A 20,466-nucleotide genomic window follows, 5' to 3' on the forward strand; every position below is an offset into this window, starting at 1 on the left:
GATTTCTTTATGATGCAACTTTATGTTTGTTCAGGTTGAATTCTCTATTTCTCTCTTGTCATAACGCTGTGCTTATGCTCTGCTTAGGTTTATGCACAAAAACCACTTGGTTAGGGTTGGGAAAACATCACAGTTTGGCTTACGATACCTGTTTTGGTTGCCACAATCACAGATGGAGATGGCTCGACTTCCTGTGAAAAATAGCCAGTTTGTCGCCACAAAAATGGCTGGAAATATCTGCAGGCCGTCCTTAAAAATATCATGTGTTGTGACTCAAATTGCAGTCAGCCGTTTGGCAGCTTTGTTGGCTTGTAATAACGCCACCACCATTCTGGTGTGGAAGGGGGCTAATAAGCACATAATGTGAATGTGATATGCCACGTTTGGTAGAAATGTCAACCTTGGACGTATCTGTGGTTTGCAGAAAAATTGAGTGCTAACATTTTATCCTGGTGACTGGGCTGGCGAATTCCAGCTTGTGTTTTGCAAATTTTGTAAAACAGATTTTGTTGCACCACACTCCAAAAATATGATTTACATTTGAATTAAAGGAACTTGGTGCCTGCATGCAACTTGTTCTCATGTCATGCCAATACCTTTTCCTTAACTACAGGAATCGTTTGAAATTTTGGGAAAACACTCTTACCACTAGCAAAAAGACTGGAAACAGGGGTAACCAGCTTGCCTGCCCTATTTTAATAAATCATACAAAATCCAAAGTTGTCATGGGAGTTTTACACTTGTTTTTTGTACAGTGACAACAAAACAGATAGAAACACTGATTCAATTGATTGATTCAAGTGAAAGTAAGAAAGTACAGACTCTGAAATGTACTCAAATTATAAAAGTAAAAAGCATTCCTCTTAAGGACCAGCTATTTCTGTGCAAAGCTAACCGAACCTCACATCATATTAATATAATTCAAAGACTTTTATACTTAAAGGTAGAATCAGTAGGATTTGTCCGAGCTGTCTGTAAATACACCACAAACAGCTGACTGTTGAGTCTCATTCCCAGGATGTCAAATACCAATATGATGGGCTGGTAAAGAGTCGTAAATAATCAATAATCCCCCTCAAATGCATTAAGATTTAGAATCAACGAGCCTGTTTTTAAGGACAGAAAAGAAAATACTGATCTTTGTGTAGGGAGTAAAATCATATAGTAACACAGTGACACAGTATTTGTACTTCATTACGTCCTACCAGTAAAAAGGTGTATTTCAAAAAAACTATTCCTTTACTGTGTGACACAAATGTGCGTACTTCAACGTTCACACAATATTTAATCTCTTAATTTTGACTGCTAGGCATTTATAATCTGTTCGCAGATGAAAAAGAGGCTGATGAACTTTTGAACTCACCAGCTTCCATAAATAATAACTTCCATTTCCTCACTCGATCCGTCAAATGCATCAGAATGATTCAGACTCAAGATTCGCTGTATTAGTTTCGAAGAAGAAATCTGGTTTGAGCGCCAAGGTTGCTGTTTTATTCATAGACACACACCCATCCCTCATCTATATTCACATTCAGGAAACAGGTGTCTCAGTTCTTAAATGCTCGAAATGTTCCTCAAAGCTCAAGGTGAAACTCTCTCTTGCATTTGTCACACTAAATTATCATGAAATATCCTTTGTTCAAAGCTTTTAGATTCAAAAGGCTTATTAATTCAGAAAGCAGTGTTTTAAATTCAGAGCTCTGATGTGCATAAATCAAAGCAGACACAGTTGTAATACACACATGTACTTTGTTGTTCCCAGACAGAGCAGTAGACTGCTGGAGGGCCTCCGCCTCAGGGGAATTACATCGTGTTGACAGCTCAGCTATGACCTGACTGTGAATGCAGCTGAAACGCTCCATCTCATTAAAGTGTATCACAAAACCACTGGTTGAGTTGTTAATATAAGCATTGGTCAGCAATTGTAACAAAGGCTCTTGAGAACATTCAAGTCTTTAACACCTCTAAGATGCATGAATTTAATTTACCTTTAACTCCAATGTAAGTAGAGACTCTCAGCCTGGTGGTGCTGAGCTTTAAGTCACTCTCTGACATGCTGATTTATTAATGAGACTAAGACTCTGCAGACATGCTGACATGATCACAATGACAATGCTAATGTGCTGAAGTTAAAGAAACAGTTCACCCAAAAAAAATGAAAATTCAGTCATTATCTGCTCACCCTCCTGTTGATGGGAAATCGGGAGGAGTTTTGTAGTCCACAAAACATTTCTGGAGCTTCACAGTAAAACAGTGTTGCAGCATTCTCCTTTTCCTTTACGTAGTTGTATTGTTTACCGTGTTCACCATCTTAGTTTAGCACGTTAGCATGCTTATATTGGCTACTCGGCACTAAACACACGGTGAAGCAAAAACTGATGAGTGCCATTAGTCCAAAGTATTGGACACGTTAAATGTTTGTGGCATTAGATGAAAAGTCAGAGGATTGCCAAAGTTACAACTCATCCTGAATGTTTGAAAATAGCAACCCAACCAATTGTTCATCCAAGACCATATATGTCAAAGAACATCCTCGAGGCACCATACATATGTGAATGTTTGTGCCAATCCATTCAGTGGATGTTGAGATATTTCACAAGATTAGTAAAAAAAAAACAACTTGCTGGAGGTACCAGAGTAAAAGTTAGAAAATTACTAAAGTCATAGGATTTCTCTTCCCGGCAACATGGGTGTCTGTTTCAAATTTCATGGCAACATATCTACTAATAGTTTGGATACAGAAGGCAAAAAATGTCAACCTGCTGGTAATTGGGGCTCTCCAGTAGCGCAATTGCGCCAGAGATGGTGTCCTCGGGGCCTCGGGCTCGATTTCACCCTGTGGCCCTTTGCTGCATGTCATACCCTCTCTCCCTCTTGCTCCCTGTTTCCTGTCATTCTTCACCTGTCTAATCAAATAAAGCCATGAAAATGCCAAAAACATAATTTAAAAAAAGGCAGTGAATCGACAAAATGTATATCTGTATCAATATCAGTACACCAATCAGTTCAGTGGGTGTTGAGATAGTTCGCAAGATAAGTGAAACTTGGGCTTTCTGGTGACGCCAGAAGAAAAGGAGATCACCAAAGTGTTTACAGCAGCTCATTTAGTCCGTACAAAATTTAAAGCAATCCATCCAATAGTTGTTGAAATATTGCGGTTTGGCTTAAAGGAGTGAAAATATAACACAGTGCACACACTTGTCAGTCATTGTCTGGGTCCAAAAATGAATTGTCATGACTGACTGAACAAAAGACCTACATTTGAAAAGTAATTACAAAATCACCTCTCAGTTCCAGTCTAGTAAACCTGACAGTGAAATACTGGAGGTGGATGCTTTTAGGCTGTGATTGACAGATTAGCGGTGGCCTTGATTTGGAGCCATACACAGCAGCCGTAAGCCCTCATCTGAATGGAAAATGGGCAGTGTAGCATCACTGCATTCTCACATCCTCTCCTGCCCTGTAAAGTCGTAGAGAGTGACTTACCACATCGCTGTCATTTGTCTTTACGGCCTGCCACTCGGCGGACGCTTCAAGCAGCTCAAGAGGCCACTATCTCACCAGAGACTGAGGGCTCAGCGAAGGGCTCCTGGCCTTTTCCACGGTATATTTCTTTTGTACGGGCTGCGTGTGCACTAGAGGAAAACTTGCTGACTTTGCCCAAACTCAAATGCAGCTGATGGAAGTAACGGTCCGCCTTACAGTGAGTGATGAGACTGCAGGATGCTGAGCTGAGGAGCAGTTTCCATTGCATCCTACTGAAATGTCACAACAGACACAACACCGCCTCTGAGCTGCAGTCGCTTTCTAACAAAAAAAAATCCGTCCTGATTGGCTGTTTCAACAGAAAACTGAAGATATTAATCAGCTGAGTGTATGAATTTAGGTCCATAACTATCATTGCCCATCAGCGTAGAGCTAAATAATCAATAGTAGTTAAGACTTTGTTTATATCGATTGCTTCTTTTGATTGCTTTTCTCTCTTGATAGTCAGGGGAGGACTCTGGCCCCCGGCCCACTCCCGCTGTCATTTGTGTTGGCAAGCAGCGCACTTGTTCACAGAAAGCTTGAATCAGATTTTAGTGCTAAGGCTGCAGAAAGCACAACAGAGATGAAGAGGAGGGGGGAACTACAGTCTTTTATGCACCCGATGCCTCTTTGTGTATAGCAGGAGTTATTTTTCTGCGTTCATCAACAACACCTTGTCCCATTTCAAAAGCAGCAGCGTTTACAGTATTTCTTAATGCTTCAGGGAGATGCATTAGTCCATCTGTTCGAGCATTACACAAAATCCTGTTCTCTTTATCATTAATTCACAGGTCTAATCTGTGTATCCAACCACTTTGTGGCTTTTATTTGTTGCTCTGAAGGGATCAATGATAAGAATAGTCACCTTTTCTCGCAGATGAGTCATCTTTGTTATGTGACTTTTTATGTGGACCAGAATATGCAGCTCATCCTTGTGTGCATACATCATGACAACGGGAAAAACACATCTTTCACACTCACACAGAGAACATACCCAGTGTCCCTGGTGCAGTGTGGATGCTAAACTTAGGTTGCCGTTTCATGTTCCTTGATTTGAGATCTGTTTTTAATGCAGTATTTTTCCTGCCCTCTCAGCTGTTTTGGAAAATGTTAAAGGAATGTTTGCTGCAGAGGCTATAACCAGGTGAGTCGCAGAGAAACAACTGAGAGTGTATCAGCGGGAGCAGATGCATCTAAGCCAAGATGAGAAGCGCAATTAAATTAATTACTCCTTAACAGATCAGGATCAGTCACCAACTGGGCCTTGAGCTCTGCCTTGGTCAAAGTCTTAATCTCTTATTAGTTCTGCTTGCCCCATCCCGCTTCTAAAACCCCATCCTTGGCTGCAGTCGGCCGTGGACAGAGACACCCCCCGCCTCTCAACCACCACCAAAAAAAAGCCCAGGCGTAAGCATTTATTCGCTGCTCAGTCTTCGGAAAGTGCTGCAGATGCATTTACGGAGAGAGCAACTGCAGCTGAATTAACCAATCTGCATATTCAGGGCCTGTTAGAGGGAGATTGTTCCCGTGTGATGAAGGCTTGGAGGCGCATGAGGAGAGGACCTGAGTGAGACACACCACAAGGGCTGCTGGAAAGAGAGATGGAGGGAGGGGATGAGCAGAGCGTGGGGGGTGGGCGCAGGAGATTTATCACGACTAACACTGTTGGAGGCCTTATTGGGAGGAGGAGAAGGAATGGGGGGGACGAGGGGGGAGGCACCGTGATTGGAGCAGCAGCTGATTTTCTCTAGGTGAGACAGGTCTGTTATGTAAGAACAGGGCCAATGGATGATTTTTTTTTTTTTTTTTGTCCTATAGGTGATAAGCACTGGGGGATGGTTGGAGGGTTTTGTATGTGACACTGAGGAGGAGCCGGCCATGTGTGAATGCATGTGAAGGTTACGTGTGTGTGTGGAGGGGATGGCAGATGTTTGGTGTGTTTCTGGAGGCTGTGACTCAGGAGCACGGCCTGCCTATGTGTCCTCTGATGGGACATATGGCAGGTCACTGTAGGCACTCGGCACTGTGTGAATGTAGTACCACCATGTCACACATCATGTAGCAATATGTTGACTTTACAGCCTCTGTAGCGGTGATTTGTCACATTTTCACCGCTTGTTTTTTTAAATGAAAGCATTTAACATAAAAAAAACTGCATAACTACTGTATAAATTATGCATTTATTATAACATAATGTGGGAATAGCGAGTGTGTTTTATGATAATTGTTCAGTTTTATATTATATCCATAAACCAAAATGCCCTAAAATGGATTTCCTGTAGTTCTCAGCTACACAATCGGATCAAATCCTCTTTCTTAAAGGATGCTGGGTGAGGATTATAAACAGCACAGACCTTGGTTGTCAGCGGAAGATTTGAAGAAAATGACACGTGCTTCTGAATTGTTTTTATGGCTGAGCTCGTGTCCCTCATCTACAACAAATCATTTCGAGAGAGAAGACTCAAACCCACATAAATCCCAACAACTCTATTGACTTTCCCGCCTGATTTATGTCACGAGGAGAGACCTGGACAGTAAGCACCCTCAGCGGTCGGCGCTGAGTGAAAACATAGCACTAAACCAACATCTCCTACAATATTTTCCATCCCCAGAAATACAGTCTGGATCTATTAATACCACAATAACAAGCCTTCATTATAATTTCAATGAGGGCTTGATGTTCATGTTATTCCCCCCTCATTTGAGTACTCGAGCGTGGGGTCAAGTGAAGGACAAGCAGCGGGATGATGTAATGTTTGTAGAAATCAAGATGGTGGCCATGGTGGGGAAGTGAAGCATTAAGAATGAAAGACTGGGAAGGTTGTTCTAAGACAACTTAATCAATCACAGGCTTTGATGCTCACAGTTGTGGACGCTCTGTAGATTACACTGTGTGTTGATTGATTATCATGACACGAACGCATACAGTATCAGGAGGAGACATTTTGTGTTTATCTAATGAACTAAAATGAGATGTTACACTCAAAAAATATTGGATTTAATCGTGTTTATCCGTCACTGTAAGCGTCGAGTCTAAATTCTGATAACACATAACATCCAGTAATTCACAGGTCTTTGTAAACTGTCTGAAAAATCTTTGTTTTAATTTGTTGTTCTGTGAATATAAATTATTTATCAGGACTAATAAGGTTTTCATTATCTATTAACCTGGTGAAGTATCGAAATACATATCGATACTGAATATTTGAAATCGCTGCAATACTTTGATACTGCAGTACTCGCTCTGCATTTTTTCTGACAGCGGGGTGGACACATGCACCACGGTATTACTGACATAGTCCTACCTAAGTAAATAAGATTGATGCTGTTTTGCTAAACACACAGTACACAAGCTTTGTTATATTTATCTTTTAATAAAAATCTCAAATTTCATGCCCCCAATGTGTTGGCAATCTTACCTCACTGTATCATATATCGATATCTTTCAGGGTATTGTATCGAAGCTTGAAATTCCTGCATCATGACAACAGTAATGTGGTGATTACTTTTACGATTAATTCATTCATTATTTAATCTTTAAGGTATCGGACAATTGCATGAGATAACCATTGCAGTTCATAACCCAAGATTGTTAAATGCACAATGATATAAATCTGAGAAAAGCAGGAAATAGTTATATTTAAGAAGCTGGTAACAGCACATGTTTGACATTTTTGCTTGAACAGTAACTCAAATGATTAAACAATATCAAGATAGTTGCCAACTTATTCGCTGATTGATTATCATTTCAGTTCTCTCCGTTATCAGCAAAAATGGTGGTCTTACTCAGTGACGGTCTATCCGTCCTGTGTTGATAGTTGAAATCAGGAAACATGCACTGTGTGTGACAGCGTATTATGTGTCAAATCACACAACACCGGTTCTAATCATGTGAGATTTAACATGTTGCAACAGTATGAGATTATCAAGGTACGATAGCCACAAATATTACTATTTTTATCAGTGACAATGACCCTTAACAGGATTAAACAGAAGTGTTTTTGGTTGAGTAAACACTTTGTTATAATTCCAGAAAATATTAAATCCTAACAGCCGTGAAACTTGAAATATAAACTTGATACGTTATTTTTTTGTAACTCTAAAATGGTAGAATTAAAAAATGTAGATAAGTAAAACAGAGCAACATTTATAGCCAAAGAAAAATACCAACAAACATACGAAATAAAAAGCCTTTTTATTCTTATTTCCTACATAAATCCAAAATGTCTGCACATTTTTTTTTTCAATGAATGAAAGAAAGAAGTGCGTTTGTGTATTTATAACCGTGTGTTGTGTGAGCGCATCGCACAGTCTGCTGTGTAGCTGGACATGTTAGGATGTGTGCTGATGCCCAGGGAGGCACCATATGCTGTTTAGACTCAGGAGCATCCCATCACGGCGGACCTGAAGGTGAACAACCCCCAACAACTCCTTCTTGTGTCTCCCTCCATCAGCTCACGCGTGCATCATCAGCCAGCAGGGGTTGGAATCACGCAGATCCACTCTGCTCACGCTTGTTTTCACGCCACCATGAATAATAATCTCCATATAGATTTCCTCTTAGACAGTCATGCTTTACGCAAATAGATAGTGTTCAGCTGAATTCCTGCAGAGGGCAGAATTTTACTACCTATATGTTCAGGAACACAGGGATACATCCATGTTTACACAGCTGACGCAATGGAGAAGGGAGAGGTTGGATGTACAGATGGGATGCTGGTTTTGGATGAATGTTTAGATTTGATAGAAAATGTTATAGCAGTTGCTTGGAGACATCTGGTTATTAAATAATAGAGGGCAGTGGAGCCATTACAATGGGATGAGTTGTTCGTATGAGGTCTATTGATGCTCATGTGTGCTGAAGTCAAACTGTTTAACCCCCCACTCATCTTGCACAGGGGTCATCTTTGCACTGTTTCCTCAGTTAAAAGAAAATAATTAAACTTGGATGTTTTTTCCTTGTTGGATTTATTAATGAGTCAACCTGTAGTTGTGATAAAAATTAATTTCCAGCTGAATTGAGAAGCGTTGGAGATTTATAGTATTGCCTGGCTTCTCTCTCCGCAGTGCGGTAAATTACCCCTGGGTCATTTTTCTCCCTTTTTCATCCCTGTCTCTTTTACCCCCATCACCTGCCCTCCACAATACCCCTCCGGTCTGGTCCGAAGGGAGCACCTGATCCCACACCACCAAGGCCTCTAATTGCTTTACTCTCATCCTGAGCAAGGTTGCTCCCTGGAGAAAAGAGCCATGAATAGACAACCTCTTATGAATCCAAACTAATTTAAAGGTCTGCTTGATGGGAAGTAATTTATAAAAACAGCCACGTCATTAATAATTGAACTGGTAGTTCACATTTGGGGTCACACTCTCACACTGACATGATGTTTTTGAACAACATTACAAGTTTTAGACACGTAAGTCTCCCATGGCTTATATGAGCAGAGTATTCCTGGTTAATTAACGCAGATAATTAATCTCCCGTCGTCATTTCCAGCTGTCTGTGAAGCCACAATTGGATTGCTTTAAATGCTTTTATTTACCACCCAAGGAGTTCGGCTTCACGGTTACCACTGCAATCTCTGCAAAAATAATTCAACTCACCATTTTGGTATTATTTCACCTCTGTGTCATGCATGCATCCGCATTAACTGATTGGAATTGTTCATCTTTATTAGCATTAGTGCTGCCCTCCTGGGATAAACATACTTAGGTGATTGCTTCTTTGCAACTGTACATGATGCCGTAGTTTGATCCAGAGAGGATTTGGATGTTAGTGGCCTGTTGTCACATGATCCGCCGGGCCGGGGATGTGAGGTCATTTTGTGTCACCTGATATGTCTGAGCTCTCAGCTGTCAGTGGGAAAAATGAGATGGAGATTATCGGTTCGTTTAGGGAATCTTGAAAAATATGTATTTCCTCCCTGTACACCGGTTCAGATTTTAGCTTTGAAATTCAAGGAATCTGTAAATCCAGATTTGTGCTTTGACACAACCACAGTGTCAGCTGGTGTTTGATTTATTTTTTGCACTGCCTGTGGCTCAACAACATTATGTAACTTTTCTTACTGATCCATGAAATACCTACCTTTAAATTGGGAGTGTTTAAAAAAGAGGACACTTGTGTAAGAGAGAATTTACCAAGGTAGCAGTTTTAACACAACGTTTTCACTGCAGCCAATGCAACACAAAAATAGTGACATGCATCTCACGGCAGCCACGACACATTTTTATTATTAAAATATGTAAACTGTTAGTTCCGTTTGAACTGCAAGGAGGCAAACCACAAAGAGCAAATTGAGTCCTCTGTTGTTTAATTGCTTTAGTTGGCCCTCACACAAAGGCTGAGTGCACAAAAGCCCAAAGAGCATAGGCGGTGGCTTTTATCATCTAAATTGATACCTGTTTTCATAGTGCAGAATCTAAATGTTAGACTCCAGATTAAAGATGAGATTATGCTTTCGTTGTGGGGCAGGTGTTACGCTCACATACTGTACAATCAGCTGCTACAAAGCTGGACAGAGATCAGGAGGCTGCAGCGAAACTCTCCCTCCTGCATGTTTCAGCTGCATTTTACTGCTGCTTCACAGAGGTCACACCTCATTCTTCTGTAATGCACCTTTTGATAAATGTTTTCTTAACTGCTGACTTTACAAGATATCTCATTCTTGCTAGATCATGGAGCCCTGTCTTCAGCTGTGAATGTGCTGAACCACGTAGGGCATTATGTAAGGAATTTCTGTCCCGAACTAATGTGTTGGCTGTCAAGTCAGTGTGCTGCTTCCTCATGCTAGAGGTCAGTGATACTGACAGAGGACGACACAGAAATCACAGAAATACAAGCCTCTGTACTGTAGCCAGCTCGCTCCATTATGAGATTACACTGATGTACTTCCAATTTGTAAAACCAAAGAATGGATAACAAGATAAAAAGCACCAAGTTTTGAGGATCATCTTGCAGCTTTGGCAACACGGTGTCACATAATATCATCTTTTTCTCCGGCGCCGCTGTTGGACAAATGCTTTTATTTGCCTCTGCTGCAGTGCTATGTTTAACGTCTGTCATGTCATTTGATAGCTGCAGTCATTAAAGCTCATAGATAGCCACGCCGACCTTTGCTTAGTAGGCTGTTTTCCTGACCTGTACGGCCGAGAGGTGACTCACTCACTGTCAGGGGCAGTGCACTCTAAAAGCGACCTGCTGTGAATTTCTAATTTGCTTTTCCACTCGTGTGATTCCACTCGTTTCCTGCAGTCATGTACTCGGGCTTGGATCCTGTCGGAATGTGCTGATGAGACGGAGAGCGGGCCTGCGTAATTCTGTTGCACGGCTTGTGAAACTCCCTCTGTGCTGTTGGAGCCAGTGATGCAAACACTGTCGAAGCATTAACAGAGGGTATTTCAAGGGCTTCAACAGAGATACATTAAGTAGCATAAGCTCACATCAAAGCCAATTTAGTCGCAAGCAGACTGTAAAAAAAAAGTTTGCATTTGAGCATTTTCCACAGGGGTTTGACAGCTTGATTACATTTTTGTGCTTGGATACTCTGATACTGTTATGCATGATGATGAATAATGGTGATACACCATCATTCATGCTCAGAGACAACTATTATCCTGACATTTTACCAAAGGTTTGACTGTTGTCACCATCAATGGATACTCAACAAAACTGTAGAAGTGCAGGTCACAGATAGACAGACTGGAGTTTACTTATTCCCATGTCTACGACTGCTATTCATCATATTTTGCTTTCTACAGGATATATGTGACTGCCCTTGTTTATCTAATTCTTATGACCTTGGCCAACTCGCATTCTTCCATTTAAGATGCCCCCACCCCCCGCCTCCCTTCTCCTCCCTATCCTCCAATGGAATCTGCGGCAAGTCTCCTTACGTCAGCAACATTGCAGGACCTCTGTGCTCCTCCAACATTACATTCAGCCCCTATCTTCTCCTGCACTCATTAGTGCCAGAGGTAGAGGTGACAAGAACGGTCACACGATCTCAAAGTGATAAAATGCACAACAGAAGGTGCTGCAGAGAATTGAGTATACTTCTGGAAAAAGCCAGGACAAAAACAACTAAAGTGCATGCGATGGAGTCTTAAGAGTGGGGTTTGGTGCAGTGCACAATTTACATTCTACTGTATATTGATTAAATCTGTGTACCCCATGGGAAGGAGTATTGAGCATCGTGGCTGTAGGGTGGATTGTAGTTCTATCCTCTGCATTTTAAATGGCTTTATGCAGCATGTCATTACTACTTAAGTAGCCTACCTCAGCTTTCCCTGCAAAGAGTTTATGTTTGCTGTAGTTAAAAGTGATGTCCAAATAGATTTTTTTCACTCTGTCTTTTGCATTTAAAACAGCGTAACATCAACATAAAATATCGTCCGCATTAAGGGCCTCTAATATTCCTCCTTAGAAGCACATTTTGCAGAATATGAAATAAGCTGCTTCTTCCTGCACATACACGCTGAAGGGGATGAGGGATAAGCCATCTTGTCCTTGTCGAGTCCTTTGTTTCAAAGGATGCCAAATCAATCAAAGCATTAATTTTTTAAAATTCAATCCGTCAAATCAATATTAAGGCCTATACTTAACGCAGGAAAGGTCATGTTTCATATTATGTCTTTTACATTGGCTGCAGATAGTATGCATCTGGAAATAGTTACATAGAATTTATAGGTAATAACAACAGGACATATATTGTATCTTGCTGTTGAATATTTACAGGTGTTAAAAAAAAAGCCTATTACATACTTTGTAAAAGCGATTTGAAAAGTCTTGGTTTGAACACTAGAAAGAAAACACATTTGAGTGCAAACAGTGAGTTTTGATCAACAAATAAAGCTTAAATCATCAGACAAACACGTTTGTTTTTAGGTGCATGAAGGCAACGAAGCGTCACCTCAGTGTAGCTCTCGCTCTCTCATTCTCACACCGATTTATTAGCTCTCTGTTTGATCAGCAGGCTTGTTAAAGCTCTTTAAAGATGAAATGTAACCTTACATCACCTGCAGCGAAGGCAAAGCTTACAATGCTTTGTGTGCACAAAGGTCTGCAGTCTACCTGTAGATGTGGTGCAACAGGGAAATCATATTAGCTGGAAAAGGAAGTTATTTCGGTAGCTTGTACAAAGTTCAAACGGAGATGTAATTGTTGTGTTTGCTTTGTGCCACATTATCTGTCATCTTTATTCTGTTGAACACATCCTAGTGTGGCTTTTATGGAAATATTTAGCTATAGGAAAGTTGTAAGACTAAAAATAAAATCACAATCCATTTTGGGATAGAGCTGCCAATCAACAACAACACAAAATCAGTTGCTGTGTTATTGCAGAGGATAAACATGGACCCCTGTGTAGTAGCCAAATACACCATGGATATCTTTTTCTTAAAATAGTTTGGTAGAATATTTTTTTTAAAACTATTAATACCCTAAAAATAATAATAGTGTTCTTATATACATGTACTAATATTCAAAATGGTATAATTGTGGGTGATGTTCATGTATTGGGACCGTAATAACAATGCAGCAAAGCTCAGTATTTTTTTTAGGGATTAGTGTTTTTTCATCAGGGTGTTTTCCTTCTTAATTGATGTGAAATAGATGACAGGTTAAAAACAGTCGCGTCCATTCCTCCATGTATGGCGGGAGCTGCTGTGTTCACCTCGAGCTGATGGAGCCTCGTCGGTGTATTTTCATCCTCATCGACGACCGTGTGTTCTCACACTGGAATGGCGCTTGATGCTGCTGCTGCTGCTGCTGCTGCGGCTGCTGTGGACAGCCTCTCTCTGCATCCCTGCTCACCCCCCCTCCTCCCCCGCGGACAAACCGGAATGGTTTCTTCCAGGCGAACCTGTCACTGTCACCGCGGCGGTGACGGCAGCCGAAGTGTGCGAGCAGAGGGGGGGAGAAGGAAGGCTTCATCCACTGCCTGCCATTGCAGTGCGGCGGCTGCTGCTCTGGAGCCACACCAGGAAGACCTTTCCATTCTCTATCTGTACAATTTTACAAGCACGCCGTGAGGACCACTGCGTTTGTGAAGGTGAACGGGTTTTTTTTTTTGAATTATCAGTGCTTGTTTGTGGGAGTGCATCTCGCTCCAGCCGCAGGAGCTGAATGGATGTGTGTGTCCCTGCGGATACGAGCGAGCGATAACGGTACAAGCCGAGGTAACTTAGCTACCTCACTGCTAGCAAAACTGTATCTACGCGCTATGCTAAGTGGTTAGCTAGTTGACCAACATGCTAACGTTATCGTCTAATAGAAAGCATGAATAACGCTGTCCATTGCCCTAGTTTTTGTGGAGCTTGCATAAGCGATCGTATTGAGTCACAAAATGCCTTGCGGTGGAGCTGTCATCGGGCGGTCGGGTTGTTCCCACGTCAAGTGCGCGGAGCGTCCAGGTAACGTTAGCTGGGATGAGCTAGCCTAGCTGCTGGAACAAAATGTCGGCCAGCTTGGGGTTGATCTGACCAAGAGGGTATAAGAGGGGGCACAAGATTCATTGAGTGTCGGACTGCAAGAGGCAGTGATGGAGTGGTATGGTGAGGTTAGCTGCTAGAGGTGTGGCCTCGGGTGATCTAAATTAAAGGGAAGGTCAAGCGGTGGTTCACCTTGTTTTGATGGTTCGCTTCTAAACCCAAAGTGGCTCTTTGGTGAAGCTAGGTAGCAGTTGGCTAACGTTAGCTTGTTAGCTGGCTTTAGTTTGGTAACACTGATATACATGCTTTTCTATCCCAGTGTCTGTGTGCATTTCAAACCAGCTGTCATAATAATGTCACGTCAGCTGTGTGCGAGGGCTCTGCTTTGGGCTCGAGGCGCTGCTTGGCTCAGCTTATCCTGGCTAACCCATCTCAATGTTTTGATTTCCATATCAACGGATGGACTGCTGCTAACATGAACTAAAAGCACCAGTCATCACCTGTTGAACACTGGTATTGTGTTATAGATTGTCGTTTATTAGTATGCTGTAAACTACTCATTACAACATTTAGTGCATGGACAGATGACGTTATTTTGTTGGGACATGGTTCACTGGCAATTATATATTATTATTTATTATATTATCTAGAATTTCTTTACCTGAAGTGTTAAGCAATGCAATGAATTAATGTGACTGCTGTGGGAAATAAACAAACTAGTTGGACTACATAACTCACTACTTTGGTTTAGATTACATATTGTATGTAAACATTGCAATGAAATGAGGAGTATTTAGTCATCTGATATTTGTGTAGTTTCTGTAATGGATAACAGATAGCACCCAAAAGACTATTTAAAGCATATGGAATATTTCATGTTTGAGCATGTTTAATTGGTCTAACATGTATAATCTGTCAATGGAGATATGACTCATATCATGATATGATATTATATTGAATCTTTGGACAACGATGCAGTGTTTGCCGATATAACAAAGTCTGCCACAATACGGTTTCTATTCGATTCAATTCAGGAGCCTGCATTCGATATGGGATGATGTATGTCCATTTAACACAGTAACAAAGCTGCCACCACTTTCTTTTTCTATTTTTGGCCATAACAAAATGACACATAAGTAATTGTAAATAATTGTAAGCCGTTATGTGTTATTGAATTAACACTAAACTGATTCTGTGTCCGTGTTTAATGTCCCAAACGACATCTGTAATTTCATTTAGCCACTTTTTAGTAACCACCTTTTGTGAGACACTTAAATTCTCTATAATTCAAATGTTGGGTATTTACTGATGTATTTTGTCATGTAGAACAAAACATGCAGATCTTTAAGCTTATGTTAACCACAGACCTTATTTCAGTAATTAGACCGAAAACCCACTCAAAAACCACATTGACTTTGAGATGAGGGAACTGGAAATTCAACAAAGCTAACTTATTTGCGGGTCCTAGAAGTTATTCCTGCAGCTAGCAGACTTTTACTCTACTCATAGCGTCACAAGTTACTTGTATTTATTTGTACATTTTTGTCACTGCATCTCCTGACAGAACAACACAGTTGAATTTCAGCCTGCATGCATGTTTTTTCAGCCTAACATTGTTGAAACAGCAGCTAATGTTGCTGTAATGAGAGCAACAAGTTAGCAGACTGCTGAGTGAGGTGACCTGTTTTTCTGTTGACCTGTTGTTTCTCCAAAAGCCAAAATATTTCTACATTGCTGATTTATAGCTGAGAGGGGAGTAAATATCCTCAACATCTTGTTCTTGGCTGCTTGTCATTACGTGCCTGGCACTAGCACTGTTTGAACATTTAGGACGGAGGTGCGCTTTGACAGACAAGGTGACACAGACATGGCAGGGGAATTTCAAAATAAAGGTGCATCTTAAAAATTATGGCTTGCATCGATCACATAGGATTGTTGATCATTGACTCAATATATTGATGTAGATGGATGGATTGTTTCCTCCCTAATGGTTCATTACGTCACATCTCAGAGTTGGACACTAAGAGCTTGGGTCTATGACTTAAGTATGTCTTCACTGGCCTCATGATAGTAATGCCATGTGAAATTGCAGCTGGACAGGGCAGCAAATTTGTCAAATGAAGTGTGGGAGGCACAATACAGATGATATTTGTGGCAGTCATTGTCGGTGTTGTCACTGTTAGATGAAACTGGCTTTTATTTTTTATGATTCAGATGGCAGTGTTGTGCAGGGGATGTGAGGTGAAGCGAATATCAAGCTGCTCAAGGGCAGCCATACATGTTGGCCTGTAAATCATGTTGCCCTAAGCTGTCATGGGAACAGCAGCCATCTGAGTCATGGTGGTTTTGGAAGGACAAATATATCTGATATTTTGCCTACTTAAGTTAAATTTGACTGCAGTTTTGGAGTCCTGTGTATTTGTAGAAACTGTCTGGAGTAGAGGGCTTATATCAAGTTACAGGTTATGACCTACCCATGTGATAACAAACATACCAATGACTGCGTCACTGCATTTATATAATGTGTTAATACATGATGTACCTTGCAGAAACTTAACATTGGCTTTCATACGGCCACAAAGTACCTCTTTAATGATATGATTGGTCTAACTGAAAGCGGATGCCTGAAAACAATGGTGAAAAAAAAGGTGTGATATTGTAAACATAGCAATATGTTTCAGTGTTAGTGATAGCCTAGAGGTGCCACTAGAATATAAAGAGAAATGATTTAATGAGTTGGCGTGCACTATCCTGAAGTACTACATCTCTGCTTACTCCATGGATTATTTTGTATAATTAGTATCACTGTGATATTTTCATCCTCTGGGAGGTGTGACTTCAGACTGAGATGGACTTTCACCCCTCTTTAGCTAATAGATCTAATCCTTTCTTTTTTTTTCAATTTAGGAGAGTTTCAGCTCTGCATTGCAGCCCAGTTTAATCCTCTCTCCTTCAAATGTTGCTCTGCTTGTTTTAAGCAGCTCAGTCAGAGTAAAATGTTGGCACAAACGTTTCCTCAAACCACTGATTTGTTCACATTTGTACTCGTCATAAGCTACGTACAATATTGACATTTCTACAACATGTGTCATATCACCTTCACGTTACATGTTTTTGACCTGACTTTCATATCAGAAGGTGGAGGGGTGGTGGTGGAGTTAAGGGAGACGGTTAACAAGCCAGTGACTGCAGTTCAAGACTTTGTTACAACATTTGTAAGCGTGACACCACTGGGTAGTTTTAAGGAAACTTCATGAACTCTCCAGCTGTGTGTAGTACCAGAGCAGGTATTTTAACAACATTCAACATATCTGTGGTTTGTAGAAACATCCATTGCCAACATTTAATTTGGTGATTGGGTTGTCTTAACTGTGGCTCTATTGGCACAAGATAAAATATAATGCAACTACCTTAATTTTAGGACACTTCTTGAATATATGTGTAATTTGTAAGTTCATGTAAGGTTGCTGTGAACATGGCCACGCTTGGACTTCCAAGCTAACACCTCTTAAAAATATGACCTGTGTGCCTAGTGCAGTAGGTCTCTATGTTAACAAATGGCACATGTACATGTATATGGGTATAACTCCAGTTATATAGAGGCGTGCTTATATAAATCAAGGGCATCGTAAATCCCTGTTTGAAAGGGGTGTTGAATTATCAGGATGAAGAGGCTTGCAAAATCTCTCATCAATCACATTTCAGCATGAACCTCCTTTTTCCTATAGTACAGAAACATCCCTTATCATTACTGTTTTTCATTGGCTCCGTTGTCCTCATTTCAATCACTGTGACAGAGAGGAGGTGGGGTGCAGGTCAGTGGCTCAGCTTATCAGCACATTCCTGCCCTCTTATGTGCTCTGTGTGGGGCACTGATAACTCTCACTGGGCTGATTGAGTTCAGGAGCTGATTTCCTGGTTCGTTTGTTCAGAGCACCTTCAGCCTCTGCTTATGATCACTGACTGCAGCTGTGGAGCCTGGAAATAGACTCTGAGCTACAGTCCCTTGAGAGCAAGTATCAAAGGTTTGATTTTTTTTTTTTTTTTTTTTTACTATTTTGTTTGAAAATAGTCTATAGAAAAGAAAATTCAAGGGATTACATTAGATATTTCTACTTAAAGCAGCTGTAATCTGTTTTTTTTAATAATAACCATGTATCAAGTGATACATTTAATTTGAAAACAATGTTACCAAGGGGTTTCTTCATAGACTTTCAGCTCATTGTTTGGCCATCCATCCTGCAACTTTACGGTTTTTGTTTACTCTCGTCACACTGATGGCACTTTTTCAGCTGCAGCAGGCAGCTGTTTTCAGCGACAAAGCTCTCAAAGCCCACTGTTCTTCTTCTGTGAAAATCTCTTGTTGTTGCAACCCTAGTTGTGTTCACAACTTCCACTGCTTTGAGTGGCCAAACATCAATTATTATTTGCTATTTTTTCTGCACAACACAACTTTAGCTGCTTAATGTGTTATGACAAAAGGAATACATGATGTGCCCTTTACAAATCAAAATGTGTCTTGTCTTCAGATCTACACTGAAAGTATTCAACTCATGTCAGCATCAATATTATGATGGCTACCGTGTAATAACAGCTGTTTATCGTACTGTCTGTCTGAACACAAATCTAATCTGAACACTTGTTAATTACAGTGATGACAGTCGGCCTTGATGTCTAGCACGTCAAATAAGGTTTCCCTGCTGGCTTCCTCCATTTTGGAAACTAAAATCCTTTATCAAGTTAAAAGTACTGTGACAATCTCAGTTTCCATGTCTATGTAAACAGGTTTCATGAAGTATCTGTGTGTTCCAAGCTGTCAGAGACATTTTATTGAATTATTTTCATCTCGCATCATCATCATCTCATCTCGCACAGACTTTTTTTTCTACTCCAGTAACTCAATGTTGCGTATTTACCGAAGACATGAGCACTTAACACGTGGGATATAATTGTATAACTTCTAATTTTTGTTTAGAAATGCAGGTAAAACATATAGATATAATGTCCAGTCAAAAGGTGCACTGTGTTAATCAAAAAAATATCAATAGTCTTAATTCTTTTGTTGGTTTGTTTTGAAATAGGCTACAAATCTAATTTCAGTTAAACCAATACAGCTATTTGAAATGACGACACAGTATACGCCTCAAGTATCCTTAGCTGAAACATGAAATTCAACAAAAGAGTGGCACACAGATTAAGCAAAGGTTATTGTGTTGTAAACGACAACTTGCAACTTATTAGACATAAAACTGATTTATTTGTATTCTATTGCACCATTTCTGTTACCAAACATCAAATCTTTACATGATAAAATGTAGTGGCTGAACTGCTGTGTTGTAGCGATTATCAGCTCGATTTCTCTACATGCCTCTTTTGGTTGATGTAGAAATAATGAATTTGGAGGCTGGTAGGCAGAAGGTAGTGGAGAGAGCAAAATATGTGTGGAATCTGTCACCACTGTCAGGCTCTGCTCTGAGCGATGTAAATTTAACTCGTCCCCATTGCCAGCGGTGACTGGGCGTCACTCAGGCTTGTCCAACTAGATCATTATCGTGACTGATTCATGGGACTTCTTGACCCACATGGCCTTGGTTTGGAGATAGCTCCGTGTTGTAATGAATCTGGTCTAAATATTTGCAAATTTCTTTCAATTTGTGAATTGAATTCTGTTGAACCTGTTTGTCAAATTGGGATTTCACTGTTGCTTTCTTCCTGTCTGTGTATTTTGTTTATTCATATTTCCGATAGGATGCATTTCATCTTCCACAGTCACAAGCAAGTCTGTAACAACACGTGTAGATCTGTTCTCAGCTGAGTGACCCGTTTACTTTATCTCGTTGCACGGTGTCTCCATGTCGGTGCTCACTGCTGGTTCACCTGCTCACAGAGAACAGGACAAAGACAGAGTATGCAAATGATGCCCTTACATAAAGCTGTATCAGGAGCAGTAACAGTCTCATAAATGTCAGGAATCAAATAAATGAACAATCAGTATGTTACAGGCAGTAAGGGGTATTTAAGTTCAGGGGGTTGAGTAGATGGTTTATAGTTGAACGTTAAATGCACCCTGAACTTATTGTAACCTTTCCATTGCGTGATGCAATCAGAGGAAGTGCAGTGAGAAGTGCAGTCGAGTAGATTCTCTTGCCTTCTTCTCCCTTGTCATCTCAACATGACCTGGAACAAAAATTATGATGTAAAGAGAATACCTCACCTTTAATAATAACAACCCTGTCAACAATGTGTCTCCTGTTGGTGTTGAGGGAAAACACAGTCCTACATAGACAACAAGGAATGCCTCAGTGTTTGTGGTTGTCACATACTGCAGATGCTTGAAGTTGCCTGAGGATGAATTCACTTGTTTTAGCAACTATGCTGTATGCTACCCTATAGAAAACACACAAGTCTTAACAGTAATGATATTAAATGATTTAAGTACTAAAACAAAAACACTCCTGAGCGGCTGTCTTACTATGTTCTCTGAATGCTGCTTGATTGGATACAAAC

At 40.6% G+C, this 20,466-nt stretch overlaps 1 protein-coding gene across 9 annotated transcripts in view; it reads left to right on the forward strand.

The window, feature by feature from the left end:
- tjp1b (tight junction protein 1b) overlaps positions 1-20,466 on the forward strand; it is a 60,268-nt gene that overhangs the window by 12,512 nt on the left and 27,290 nt on the right. Inside the window, exon 1 of one of the 9 annotated variants that reach the window (XM_084364375.1) lies at positions 13,429-13,580. The exons of 7 other annotated variants lie outside the window; for them this stretch is intronic. The gene's annotated coding sequence lies outside the window, so the exon portion shown is untranslated. Of the gene's footprint in view, positions 1-13,428; positions 13,581-13,920; positions 13,942-20,466 lie in introns of those variants that run through there. One more of the 9 variants, XM_084364376.1, reaches the window with a different exon arrangement.

The sequence above is a fragment of the Pagrus pagrus genome (assembly GCF_965226575.1).
Source record: "Pagrus pagrus genome assembly, chromosome: 10".
Lineage (NCBI taxonomy): Eukaryota > Metazoa > Chordata > Actinopteri > Spariformes > Sparidae > Pagrus > Pagrus pagrus.